This window comes from Lygodium microphyllum, chromosome 9 (genome assembly GCF_053477565.2).
Source record: "Lygodium microphyllum isolate KBCC chromosome 9, Lygodium_microphyllum_v1.1.10, whole genome shotgun sequence".
In the NCBI taxonomy this organism is placed as follows: Eukaryota; Viridiplantae; Streptophyta; class Polypodiopsida; order Schizaeales; family Lygodiaceae; genus Lygodium; species Lygodium microphyllum.
Window position 1 is genome coordinate 3,309,783 of NC_141143.1, and position 14,696 is coordinate 3,324,478.

The window sequence follows — 14,696 nt, forward strand, 5'->3', positions numbered from 1 at the left end:
ATCTAGGCATGAGCCCCTAGCTATTCTAAAGCCTAGGGAAACTCCCATAACCTTGCATGAGATAGTAATTGAGCAAGCCTTCATAGAACATAGAAGTGTCACAGAGTGCTTGACTAAGTTGGAGGCTAAACTCAAATAATTTCCATGTGCTTACGTCCTTCCGGACACGGGCACATTTCTTAGGGAGTAGCTTGAGGAATATTTGTCATATCCGCTATCTTGGGAAGAGCAAGAATATCTTAATGAGTACTATGACAAGCTCCTACATGAATGAATGCAACTCATCTTTGACAAGGATGCCAACAAACTATGCTTAATTGTGACATTCAACGAAGCGCTTTTCCAACCAAATCTCTTAGAGATAGAGCAACTAAACTGAAAATCAGGGAGTCCAAGTCAATTTGAAAACCGTTGGTTTGAAAATAGTGCTACAATGGTGGCCGAACTTGGAGCCCAGATTATGATAGTCTTAGAGGAGCGATTGGCCAAATGGCAGTCTCAAAGAGACCCAGCCTATGTGGTGCCAACTTCCTTTTGAGTACTGACTCTCATTTGGGGTATGGACTTAGCCGGAACTAGCCAAGAGAACTCTCTGATAAAATTCTCATTGAGAAGGAGCTACATGTTGCAAGTAGACTCGGACAAGGTACCATGCTACTCGATGTTGCAAAATATATATTGTTATTGAGTAGGTTGCCACGGTTACTAGATGCGTGTGCCACACTCTAGTACAATCCTGAGTTCTACAATTGGTTTTTATCCTCACAAAGTGACATGGATTTATAAACATGTATATAAATAAACAATGTGTTTTGTGAATGTGTATAGATAATACCAGAAAAGCAAAGCCAACACACACACAAGAAATATTAATCAAGCACAGGTGATATGCATCGAAGTCAACACTATGGGATTTAGATAAGTGACCTCTGTTTGAGATGCACCTATTCATTATGATTGAAGCATATGAATTGCATGTACTCTCACGAGTTGTCAAGTGGATACATGATGATACATATCTCTATACGAAAAGCATTTAATGTCCAAGTCACCACAAGAGCACCAACCTCACAAAGAGCCATTACAGAAAAAGGAACAGAAATACCAAGAAAATAGCGCCATGATGGAAGCCTTGCTACTGGAAAAAAAAATCACCCCTATGGAAAGCACTTATTGCATTTAAGCATGGCCCAAAGCATAGTCATTAGCTACTCTCTCTTTCTTGGCCAAACTCTACATTCAGCTCATTGCAGGTGCTACCTCAATTGTACCGATGTCTCACATGTTACAAAGAGGTTTGCAAAATCTCAAGTGTATCTCTCCATCTCAACAATTGTTCCTCTAGCATCGAGGCTAGTAACACAATCATCTTTGTAATATCCATTTTTCACAGCCTTTGAATCTCGACATTTCCCAATCCAAATGAAAGGCTGGTAGTCTCAATGTATTGCAATGGTTGTATTCATTTTATCCACATACAAAAAAAGAGAGAGAAAAGAAAAGAAAATAAAAGAAAGCACCTACGATCACGTTACAACACCTAGGGGTCCTCAAATTAGGTATTCGAGTGACCTTGGTCGACTGGCTCCGTCCTTAGTCCCCTAGCCCTTTACATATCCCCCATAATTGTTCTGGGCACATCAAGGGCAAGACATACCTAGGGAGCTTGTCTTGCCTATGGTTAGACCTGTCACCCTGAACCAGTTGCACGATTTTTTTTCGCACTCCACCTTAGTACCATCGCAATCAATAGTGGTAAGCAAGGCACGAAAGACCATGGAAAGTACATCGTACTCTTTGAACAATACAAGTAGCCACCATCTACCAAAAGCTAAGGCGTCAATGAGCTCAATTATGCTACATCACGTTGACAAAATCACAAATGATGTCTCAAGAATCCTTCAAGTGTACTTCTCCTCAACATCAATGATTTTCTTCACCCCATTGAACCCTTGCTTCATCCACACATTGCTACAAGGAACCAGACCAATAGTCTTCTAACAACATAATATCTAAGTGTACATGTGCACTCACATAATATCTGCACCACAATCTATACACAGTTTGGATCCTCAAGTATAGGACATTACTCTTGGATCATGACTTGTCTCCCAAACTAATCAAACTATGTCTTGTGCACGATAGCAAGACTAGCACTATCCCGAGGGAGAGACCGCATATGAGAGGTTTTCAATTGCAAGTATTGAAGACTCCAACGAAAGTATCGTCAGCTCTTCATCCACACTCAAATCTAAATTCTTATCCTTTATAATCACGCAAGCCCACCAACAATCGTCCACGTAAAAATCCATAGAACATCAACACTTGTGTCTACCATGAGTGCAACTCCCAACAAAAAACAGTCCTATCACCAACTCCAACAACCTTATCACTAGCCAATTAGGCCAATAATGTGCCCCCAATGACCTTCATTTACACCACCACCAAAACTCCTCTGGCAAACCATAGATGTCCCTTCCACCCACGTCTTTGGTGCATGCCAAAGCCTGCTGCCTTACAACGGTGAGTGCCATGGGACTGGCACTCATCTGGGAGGGGGTAATGTTAACCCTTAGACAAACAAGGTGGAAAACCTAGAAAATCTAAAGCAGAAGATAAGGCCAAGGCAAAAGTGAAATGAAAGATGAAGGCGCACCAAGAAAAATATGGAAACACAAGAAGTGCAAAAAAGTCCTAAATCAAGGAGAAAGGCACACAAGAAAAAGCGCAAGTCAACACTTTTGTAAAAGAGCGCAAGGCGCACCATGATTTATTTTAAGAGTGTCATTCTCACCCGTGCAAATTGTAAAAGTAGATGGGCGGTAGGAAGGAAGCTAGGAAGATAGGAGGACAATGGGAAAAAGGGCCGGCCATGTAAAAAAGGGGACAAGGAGATGATCGCCCAAAAGGGATTTAGGGTTTTGTATATAAAGTTGAAAAGTAAATAAGAAGCTCAATCTTGTGTGTGGCCAAAAGTAGCTCCCCTATTTTTCTTCTTCTTCTTCTTGTTCTTGCTTGCTTGAGCTTGTGCTTAAGAGAGGGAGTGTGAAAGTGTGAGGGAGTGAGTGTGTGAGGGTGAGGGACCGTGGTAGAGAAGCTCTTCATCTTCTCCTTTCTTCTTCTCTTCTCTTGTCTTGCTTGCAACAATGGAGCTTGGAGCATGGAGCTTGAGGATTGAGCTTGCTTGAAGCTTGTATTTGGATCGTGGAGCTACTAGAGTGCTTGGGAGAGGAGGCAACTTGATCGGGCATGGAGGTAAGCTCACTACAACGGTAGGTTGAGAGTGCATATGGCTAGGTGAGAGATAGCCATTGCATTTGGCTTGAAATGCTTGAAACAATAAGCAGTCCATGGGTCTTGGTGATCGAGTGTGAGCTCTCTACACTACTGTACCACTATCAATCAATGCCAAAGATGATGTGCCTTTACCTAAATTTGAAATTTGTGTGGGTTTCAAGACTTGAGTAGTGTGCCAAGTTTCTTCTCAAGCTAGGTGATGCACCCCTTAAGGTTCATAATCAGAAAGGAAGGGTTACCTATCTATTGTCTTCCTAATTTGTCTGGCATTTGCTTTTTCCTTACGAGAATGAATATGGCAAGCTACATGCTACTTGGCTACTTGGCTACTTGGCTAAGAAAACAGTGATACTATGCATTGATTAAAAAACTCTTTGAATCCTTTAATGAAATGCAAGTGGAAAATAGGAATTGACTGAATTGAAATAAGCTAAGGATAGGGTATTACCCTTTTACTGTGACTCAATGCATTACATGTATCCCACTTACCATTTTCACTAATATATTTAGTCATGTAGCATCAATGATCAACCAACAAGTCAAATTCTATGTTAGGTGTAAAATGTAGGCAATGAATCAAATCTTGCAACCCATTTTGACACTAATCTTGAGTGGATAGGATAAATAAATATGAAATAGTCATAATCAACCCTATGTAAGGTTTTATATGCTCTTCAATATCAATATTAATGGTCAATTACTCTTAATCTCCCTTTTCCAATAATAAGTTTAGCTTAGCAATAGGATAATGAGAGAGATTAAAAGCATTAAGTAGTAGGAATAACTCTTGTTGCTGATGAAGAGTAGCAAATGGGCTTTAATATATCAATCCTCCACATAATCCATCCCCAAATTGATCAAGTTTTAGTGCCATAGGTTTAGCTTGAATCAAAATTTGGTCCCATGATGCTTGCCCAAATATGTCTTCAACTCGTAGTAATAAAGAGTGCTCCAATGGATTATTAGAAATCCATGCTTGAGTAAAAGACTTCAACTACCATAGGAGGAGAGTCTTTGAGTAATGAAGAAGCACTAATTCTTAATGGAGATCAATAATTATTGAAGATACCACACATTCAAGTGTTCAAGAGAGTGAAAATGCCATCAATCTTGATAATATGACTCAATTTTGGCCAAATCTTGGTGGTGTGGTTTTACTCCCTTCTTCTTTGAGTTGAATAAACCATAAGCCCCATGGTTGGAGCCTCATTCAAGCAAAAATTTGAAGAAATTTGTGGTTGCCTTGTTTTCCCCCAAATTGAAATGAATAATTTGCTTCAAATCTTACTAAGAAACTCTAATCTAAACTCAATTATGAGCGCAGATGCTTGTCTATAACTTCTTGAGGGCCAAGGAGCACAAAAGCCCTCTCAAATTTTCAAGAAATGGAAAAAATATACCTGCTATCCTAAATCTGCCATAGATAGGGTTTCCATAAAGCGTCAAGAGCTCAAGAGAAGAGAAGGAGCTTGAATATAACAGCTAAGAGTTCTTAGTTAGTGAGTATGAGCTTGATTGAAGTACAAATGAAGCTAAAAAGTGTTTCTCTTGCTAGAGATGAAGTATCTACTTGTTGACATTTAGTGCAAATTGTGATGATGGCTCCTGCTATCCACGTGGTATTTAGCTAAGATCCCATAGTAAGAATGTTTCTCAATAGGTAGGAAATAAGGTCAGGAAGAAGCCTTTGCCATTCTTGAAGCTCAGCAGGAAAAGAGAAGGAAGATTAAAGCAAGAATCTCTATGAATGCTCGTGAGATTAACCCCAATTTTACCAACAACTATCTCCAAGTACCTCCAAAATGGGCCTTTTCTTGACCATGAGCTGCCAAAATGTCCAAGAATTTGCCATTTCCACTTCAGATCTTCTCTGGAAGCTCTGAAATTGGTCAAGACCAACTGTAGAAAATCATGACTAGTCATAGTTTGAATTGTACTAAGTCGTGAAACCAAATCTTAAACCCCATTACTTAGAATGGTGCTAGTAACCAAATTTGGACTTGAAAAAAACCTTGCCAAGAATCAAATTCAAGGCTCTAATACCATTGTAAAGAAGCTAATTCCCACAATAAGCTAAAACTACTAAAAATTAAAAAAAATACTGAAATGCCAAGAAAGCCATAGCCAAGATTTGGAACATCAAATTATACAAATATAAAAGAACATTAGATTTGGAACATCAAATTATACAAATATAAAAGAACATACAAGTAGTAGAGTTGACGGTATATCAGGTAGTGGGTGATGTTTGTTTCTCCCTATGCATTCACAACTAGCTTTGTAAAATCATTGACCACTATATGAAATTCAACTTGAATGAAAGGACTTATTGATGGTTTAAGCATTATAACACTAGCTTATCAAAAGAATGCCAAACTTTTGCAACATGAGCATTCCTAATACTAGGGTCTCTTTCCAAATCTGTACGATATTTAAAAAAATCTTTCCACAACTCCCACTTTAACTTTGATAGCTTGCTAGCCATATTGCTCAGGAATATCTTCACCTAATTCGTTTCACTCATTGATATTTTTTGTGCTATATCATAAGCTAGGCTTGATGTTTTCTAGTCCTTTTTAATCCTAACCTTGCCTCCATATATATCTAATGAACTTAGTAACCCCTCCACTTTCTTAATAGCTACTTCACATTTGGAGGGAGGCTTCATTGTGTACACATAATTGATATGCAACTTCAATAACTTGTCAAATATATACATGAAGCAATGCAAATAGCAAAAATGGACATTCTCAATGTTTATTGGAAATATGGCTCCAATTCTTGTCAAGATATGACCTATTCGTTAGTGGCACCTTTCTATTGCAGGCCAATGCTACTCCCTTACATGCAGCAATATCCACGGCCTTAGAAGAATTGTTTGTTTTTATGAAAAATGGATAAGGCGATCATGTTGATACAATAGTGTCGTAATTGAATATACACTTTAGAGTCTTGAGATTACCACCTAAGTGCTAAGTAATGCTGAATTCTCTAAAGAGAATATTATGGGTCTCCTTAGATACTTTGACTATTGCTAGCCACCAAAGTGTACTATCTTTTGCATAGGCCATGGTATAATTCATCAATGTAAGATAGCCCAGCCCTCTCCAACTAGCATCTCTTTACGATTTCGCATCCATCATGGCATTCATCAAGCTTGATAACAAACTCTTATGTTAAAACAAAACTTGACAATTACAGTTGTCACAAACTTAGTGAAAATAAGTATACTATATTGAATTTGTAGGATAAGTCAAGACCTTCGAGCATGGCATCATGTAGAAACTAACCATGGCACTTTGCAACTTAACGAGGTCCACAAAATATTGTTAAAGTTATCATTGTCATAAGAAATGTTTTTTTGCTTTAGTTTCCTTCACTTCCATTTTGCCAGTGATTAAAAAAAATATTCTCCTATTGAATTAGTAATGGATATATTTCATGTTCATCTTACAGCTCTAAGATAAAATGGACAAGGCAAAATCATGTGCTTTATTTTTGTTTTGAGCCAATGCATTTGCTATCATATTGTATATGGTCTCGTAGCCTTGTCAACTAACTCTGGTTGTATCACATGCTATTTGAACTTCTTCCAAGGATAAACTATTAAGAATATATGCAAGAACCTCATTTAAAGTAGCAAGTTGGAGGGCTTGATATCGAGGGTCTCAAAATTTCAACTAGATGCTTGCATTTTAAGAATGCCTTTAGAAGCTCCATTTTATTACTCTCACCTTGACCTCCAATATCATTGAATTTTTTTAAGAAAAAAAGATATTTATGAAATATAGTAGATTTAGATGATAGCTTTGGTAGTAATCTACGTTTTCTTTTCTTTATAACCCATGGGAGTTTGCTTGTACCTTTGTAGCTTTGCTTCTACAATGTTCTTATCCTTTTCGATTGGCTCCAAAAGCGATTTTAATAAAGCATTCTCCTCCTCCAAAGTTGAATATCTTCGCATATCCTTTGCCATCTCTTATCCCTTATCTTTACATTGCTTCAATTATCCTTCAAACTTCTACACTTTGATTTGTTTACCTTGCTAGGTTTTTTGCAACACATTTAAAGAACCTTGGGATTGCAACAAAGATTGATGAATGCTAAGTAACATTGATTGATAATATTGACATATACGAATATTTCCATCTAAGTGTTTGTAATAACCTAGTAGATCATTTTAACCATCCCCAAAAAAAGTGAGTAATGAAGAAATGGAATTGAAAGGTGGATTTAGTCTAGTGCGAGGACCATTAGAATACAAGGAACCATCTATCCAAAGATCAATATTTTTTTCCCTCTAAACAATATTGGGAAGCACTTGTTGTATCTAGGCCATGCTTGCTATAAGGAGACTTTTCAATAGCATACTCTTTATTTGCATGAACATGCGAATATGTAAATCCACCTTTCCCTTAAGATTGCTTATGTTCCTAAGTGGTTTCATTTAGGAAATGCAAGATAGGAGAGAAAATGGAGTAGATTAAGTTTTCACAATATAATATTGATTTAAAAGGGTTAGAGGATAAAAGAGAGCAGAACAAATGCTTAGGTGTATATATAATATAGTTAGGCACCATTAGAGATGGAAAAGACCATGTTTTGAGAGGGCAGAAAAAAAGTCACTTTTTGGGTTCAAAATTAGTTCACCCTATTGACTTGGCCATTAGGAGGAGTAGTGGAGCATAAAGTGGTATGTAACTACCTCTATAAGGTCCTAGGTATCATGTGTGTGGTTATTAAAAAATATAAACTGATTTCGAGGGCCTTTATTATAAAAAAGTATATAAAAATATGTATTTTAACTTGTAATATGATTTAATATATTTTGAGAAAAAATTTGTTTCTTGTCAAAAAAAATAATAATGTATTTTCTGGGACAAAAAAATTCCAAGTTACTAATGTGACACTTTTAGAAGATGGTGGTGTTATTGGAGAGTAAAATGATTTGGAGGGTCTTTAATGCAAAAAAGTATGTTAAAAATGAGTATTTTAACTTGCAATATGATTGGATACCTTTTAAGAAAAAGTAATGTATCTTTTGTAAAAAATTTAAAAATTTTTAGAAAATAAATCTGAGTTATTGATGTGATACTTTTGGAAGAGTGGTGGTCCCATCTTTGGAGGATGAAAAAGGCTAGTTACTAGGGTGAAAGAAAGGGAGCCCCCCCCTCCATTTTAGGTAGGGTCCACCAAAAAAAGTGGGTGGAACCTAGGAATATAAGGGGGCTAGAGAAAAAAAATAAGTGTAATATAATGACTATTGAAGAGGGACTAATCCAAGTTTAAGCATTTCTAATCAATTTCTTACAAGGCTCTTTTTGAGTCTATATTCTCCCTAATGAGAATAAGGGAAGGCATATCACACATTGTGGTTGTCAAAATTTCCACACACTAGTGTCTCTCTTCTTGCTTGAATCTCCATAGCGCTTACTCTCTTCTTGCTTTCACTCATGCTTCCACCTTCTACCCACCTTTCAACTGTATCAAAGGAGGCATTTGAGGGGCTTTGCCAACATTACATTTAGTCTGAGAAGAGAGCTTGACTTACAACTTTCATGGTAGTCCCATTTTAGTCCATTTGAGGTATACATTGGCTTTCCTATCTTCAACACTTATTCTAGGTTGGTTGAGGAGCTTGCCAGGGCTTAGTCGAGCCTTGTTGAGTCCTTATTGAGCTAAGAAGTAACCATTCTATCCATTTTGAGTGGATAAAACATGTTGTAGACACCTATGGTAGCTTGACAACACTTTCATTTTTTGGCTATAACCTTTGCATACGATATCGGATCGAGGTGTTCTATAACTAGAAATGATGAGCATGATAAGAAATATAATTTTGAGCACCATAGAGTTGATTTTTTATAGGTTTTAGTTCTTTATTTTACATAAAATAGAACAATTCTAGTTTGGACAACAAGCTTATAGGTTATAGAGCTTTACGTATTACATGCCTATATGGTATTGTTTTTTGTAATTATAGCAACTTATACTCTTGTAATTTGTAGCCCTTTACTTTCATTATGGTAGGTAGTTCTCATATGTCCGCCGATAGTGGTATTTTCAACATTCAAAAGCTTGATGGTAACAACTTTCAATATTGGAATACACAGATATGGTAATTCTTAGTGAAAAAGAAGTAGGTTAGGCTATTGAAGATAAATGGCATAAAGCCAAAAGATTGGGATAGAGATGGTTGTAATGAGCTTGATGAGTTATGCAAGTCTACTATCAAACTCTCTTTTTTGAAGTAGGTATTTTTCAATGTTATCTCTATTGAGGGTGCTCTATATGAGTTATGGAAAAATATCCTTGATCTTTATGACAAATAGAGTATGGCTCTCAATTATATTGATTGAAAAAGCTTGTGGACCTTCACATGAAGGATAGCATGTATATGTCTATTCATTTAAATGAATTCCACTCTATTTTCAACCAGCTTGTTTTGGAGAATATTAAGTTTGAGGATAATATAAAGTCTTTGTTCTTTCTTGTCACACTACTAGAGTCATAGGATACATTTTGTATGGCTAAGAGTGCAAAACTCCTTGGGGGTAGTTTTAAATGTAGTGATGTAGAGAGTGCTTTACTAACCGGAGAAGTGAATACGAAGAATATTGATACAACCCCATACTTCTCATGCCTTATGATTGTTAGAGGTAGAAATGGTGGAAGTTGTAATAACAACCATAGTAGAGACTCATAGCCAATTAGGGACAAGTCTTAGTCTCGCCTTGTGCCATGATAGGCGCAATGAGAAAGGCAAGGGAAAAGTGCAAGAAAATGCAAAAGTCCACTAATATTGTACCTAAGTCCAATGTAAAGATAGAGGAGATAAATGCATTAGAGTATAACTCTGATGTGGCTACATTCTTGAAACTTCATCTAGTGATACTACTTAGTTGGCCAATGCACCATCTACTTACTCTTAGTATTGGCTTCTTGATTCAGGGGCTTCGTTCCATGCTACCTTGGATCACCATTGGTTTCATAGCTACCATACTGTTATGAGTTTTGTTAGATTAGGGGATGACATTGAATTGGATATCATTAGCATAAGTGATGTTAGATTGTAGTTTGGTATTGGTTTTCCATTTGTGCTTCATGATGTATGTCATGTCTCGACTTTAATGAAAAACTTTATTTCAATTGGTAGTTGGGTGACAACATTTACCATGTATCCTTTGGTGATTCTTCATGGAGGTCACCCATGGTAGTCTTGTTTTTACTTAAGGTGCCAAGGTTGGTACTCTCTACCCTTTGCTTGTTGCTGGGTCTATTGATCATGTATGGGCTATATGATTGATCTTCCGTATATGTGTTTATGGCATCGTCACCTTGGGAGCATATCTTTGAAAGGAAGGAAAGTATCAATCCACTTGTAGTATCTCCTATCCTTGGACTATTCTTGTTTTGATTCATCTGATAATCTTTTGTATTGCAAGTAGACTTGTGATCTGCATAAGAAGTTTGGTTCTATGCATAAGGGCGAACCTTTACATCTTTTGCATCTAGATGTGCCTTGTTAGTTTTTAAGTGGCATGAATGATTTTGTTACATTTTTAGATAATTATTCACATAAGGTGTGAACCTATCCCATTAAGTAAAAATTAGATGTTTTGCCTATGTTTCAGTGCTTTCTTGCCATTGTTGAGAACTAGTCTAGGTATAGGTTGAAATGCATATAATCTGACAATGGGGGTGAATATCTCTATAAGGCTTTTGAGCAGCTATGTGATGAGATGGGCATTAAGCATCAATTGACTGGTCTCTCTCTTCTTGCTTGAATCTCCATAGCTCATTCTCTCTTTCTGATTTTGCTCTTGCTTCTACCTTCCATCCCACCTTTCACTACTCTCTCATTGACATCCCTTTGTGGTAGAGCCTCGCTATGTGTCAAGCTTGGCCTTGAGGGCAATATGGTTTTAAATCTCTCTTTGGGATCTCGTAGCCCTATGTGAAAGATAATTTCAACTTCCTCTTAAATATCTCTTTGGGTAAAGATCTGGGCCATGCAATCAAGCTTGAACTTGTGGGTAAGTTAGTCCCAACTCTCTCTTGGAAATATTATTGTAGTTGAGCTTGGGCATAAGCTTGGTGTGAGAGCAAGATAGTTTCAACTACCTCTTTGAGATCCCCTTGAGGTTAAGCTTGTCCCTATGGGCAAGATAATTCTAATCTAAGACTATGCATATAGACTCTACTAATAGTTAAGCCAATTTTTTCTTTATATTTGTTTAATGTATATCATAAAATTTTCTCCATATTTGTTTAATATTTATCACAACTTTTGAGCTAGCAAAACTACTAATAAAAGGATCATGTCTAGTACATAAGAACAATCAACATGGTTTTTAACACAAAGAAAAACTATTTGATTAGAGTGAAAATGGAAATCATGTAAAAAAGAAGAAGAAAATCACATTTTTTAGTTTGGAGATATGGGCTTTATACAAAACTTTGCATTGCTAAAAAAGAAGAAGAAGAAGATCTTGTTTATATTCATATCATTCTCATTGGCTACAAGGTCTACAATAACTTTTGGATATTTTGTAAGTTCTAGTTCTTTTGGATATTTTGTAGGTCCTAGTCCTTGAATTTGTTTGCCTTTCTCACTTGTATCCCATTTACTACTTGTAATGCGATGTTAAAATTCGAACCTCCTTTGGGATGCCCACCCAACCATGTAGCTCCTCATGAGTTTCAATATTTCAATTGAGATTTTTCCCATGTCATTAATGTTTCATGTAGCTCCTCATGAGTTTTAGTATTTCAAGCAAACATATCACACATCAATGAGTTTCTAGAACTAGTTTTGCAAATATGTCCATTAGAGAAAGCATCCATGATGTAGTCCCCTATATTGCAAAATTAATTGATGCATGCATGAATCAATCATTTCTTTTTCTGTTGTAGATCGCCTTCCACAATATTGTAGATGTTAAATCTAGCACTCTCTTGATACTATTCGAGCCACCTTTTCAATTCAATGACAACCTTCCATCTACCAAGAATGCCACATTGAAAATAAAGGGAAGAAGAAGTAAAGCAGGAGTAAGGGTAAACTAGAGAATCTTCTCTCATGGTCCTTCACACACACACACACACACACACACACACACACACACACACACACACACACACACACACACACACACACACACACACACACACACACACACACACACACACACACACACACACACACACACACACACACACACACACACACACACACACACACACACACACACACACACACACGCACGCGCCCGCACGCGCACGCGCCCGCACGCGCACGCGCACGCGCACGGACACGCACATGCACGTGCACGTGCACGTGTATGTGCACACACACGCACACACGCACACGCACACCGTGCACACCGCGCACACGCCCACGTGCACACACGCACGCACACGCACACGCACATGCATGCGCGCGCACACACACACACACACCGCGCACATGCCCACACACGCACATGCGCACGCGCACGCACGCACGCACGCACACACACACACACACACACACACACACACACACACACACACACACACACACACACACATGGTGTACACGCGCACACACACGGTGCACACGCACACACACACACACACACACACACACACACACACACACACACACACACACACACACACACACACACACACACACACACACACACACACACACACACATGGTGTACACGCGCACGCACACACACACACACACACACACACACACACACACACACACACACACACACACACACACACACACACACACACAAAGTCAAAGCTATGGCCACCACAAACATATCCATGTGGATATAAGAAGAACTCTAAGGACTCAAAGATGGAATTGGAAAGAAAGATGGAGAGGAGAAGCTTCTCCCAAGGCTTCTATCGTTCTATCCCTCACTCACACACACATATTCCCTCCCCCCCTGTGTGCGTGTCTCAAGCTTTGGCTTTGGTGGAAGAATGAAGCAAGAGCTCTCAAGTTTACACATGCAAGAATGAGTTCTGTATTTAACCTGACACTATTATGCATAGGATTTCTTTTTGGTTGGGCACATTTGAATCTCTCATTCTTCTCTCTTAATGCAATGCCCAATCTTTAGGCTAGACCTTTGTGGCTTGCAAATGGTATTTTCAAATACATGCATAGGATTCTTCTATGTAGTGGAATGCTTGAATGTACATGTGCTTACTAGATATTTTGGTTTGTAGATTCATAAAATTTGTAAGAGGCTAAGTTGAGCACTCAAAATTTACAAAACATCTTTTTGTATGCTACATGTGTTGAGAAACATGCGGGATCTAGAGTATGATAGTGAGTTATGGTGGATGGAAGGAGAAGTGTGGACTCATGATGGAGAAGACAAAGACACTGTTTGTTACACAAGTGAATTAGGTTCCAAGATTGAGACTTGGTTTCATAAACACAATCTTGTGTATGTGGACAATGACATTGACACTTCACTGAAAAGAAAAGAGTACTATCATTGCATTAAGAAAAGGAAGCAAGTACAATGCTTTATAGGAAAGTAGGAAACTGCAATTGGCACCACTATGCATATGGGATAGGTTAGCATGCATGTCCTTGGCCCTGAAGCTCCATACAAAGAGGCTGTTTAGTGAGTGTGATTGCTGATTCTCAACACCCCTCCTCAATCACAACTAGAAAGGCACAAAGTGTGTAGAGGCTGTAATGAGAACCACCTGCAAAGTGTGGGCACACCACAAACATGGTAGACACCAGAGGTTGTCATCGCAGAAAAGGCTAAGTGTGGGCACCAAATCATGATGGACATCCAGAGGCTGTAAACAGGGGCCTCACAAAGTGTACAGGGATTGTAATGCCAAGTTACATGAGGAGTTTACAAGGCTTATGGCAGAAAGCATTAGGGCAAGGAAGTATAAGGCTTTTAAAACAGTCTATCAGAGTAATGAGAGTAGAAGGACTGATGAGTCTTGTCCTTCCGATCCTGGTGGTCTTCATCTTTATCTTCTTCTTCATCTTTTGGTCCATGGTCTTCTTCTTCTTTCACAGTTGCAAGATAGGCCTTTTGGGACCTCTTCCTAGCATGACAGAACTTCTCAGTATGTCCGATCCTTTTGCAGAAGTCACAGAAGAGCGGTTCCTTTTTACCTTTGTATCTGTTGTTTACATATAACATTTGTTCATCCTTTGAAGTGCTGGGCTCTTCTTTGCTTTTAAGTTTCTTTTCTTCTTCTAACAGAGAGGCTTTAATATCAACAAGTTGAGGATCAGGCATATTGGTTAGAGTGGTTGATACATTATCATAGGCAGGAGGCAGACTTTTTAGCAAGACACCAATACAAACATCTTCATCCATTTTTAGCCTTATTCCTGCAAGTTGAGTGAGCAG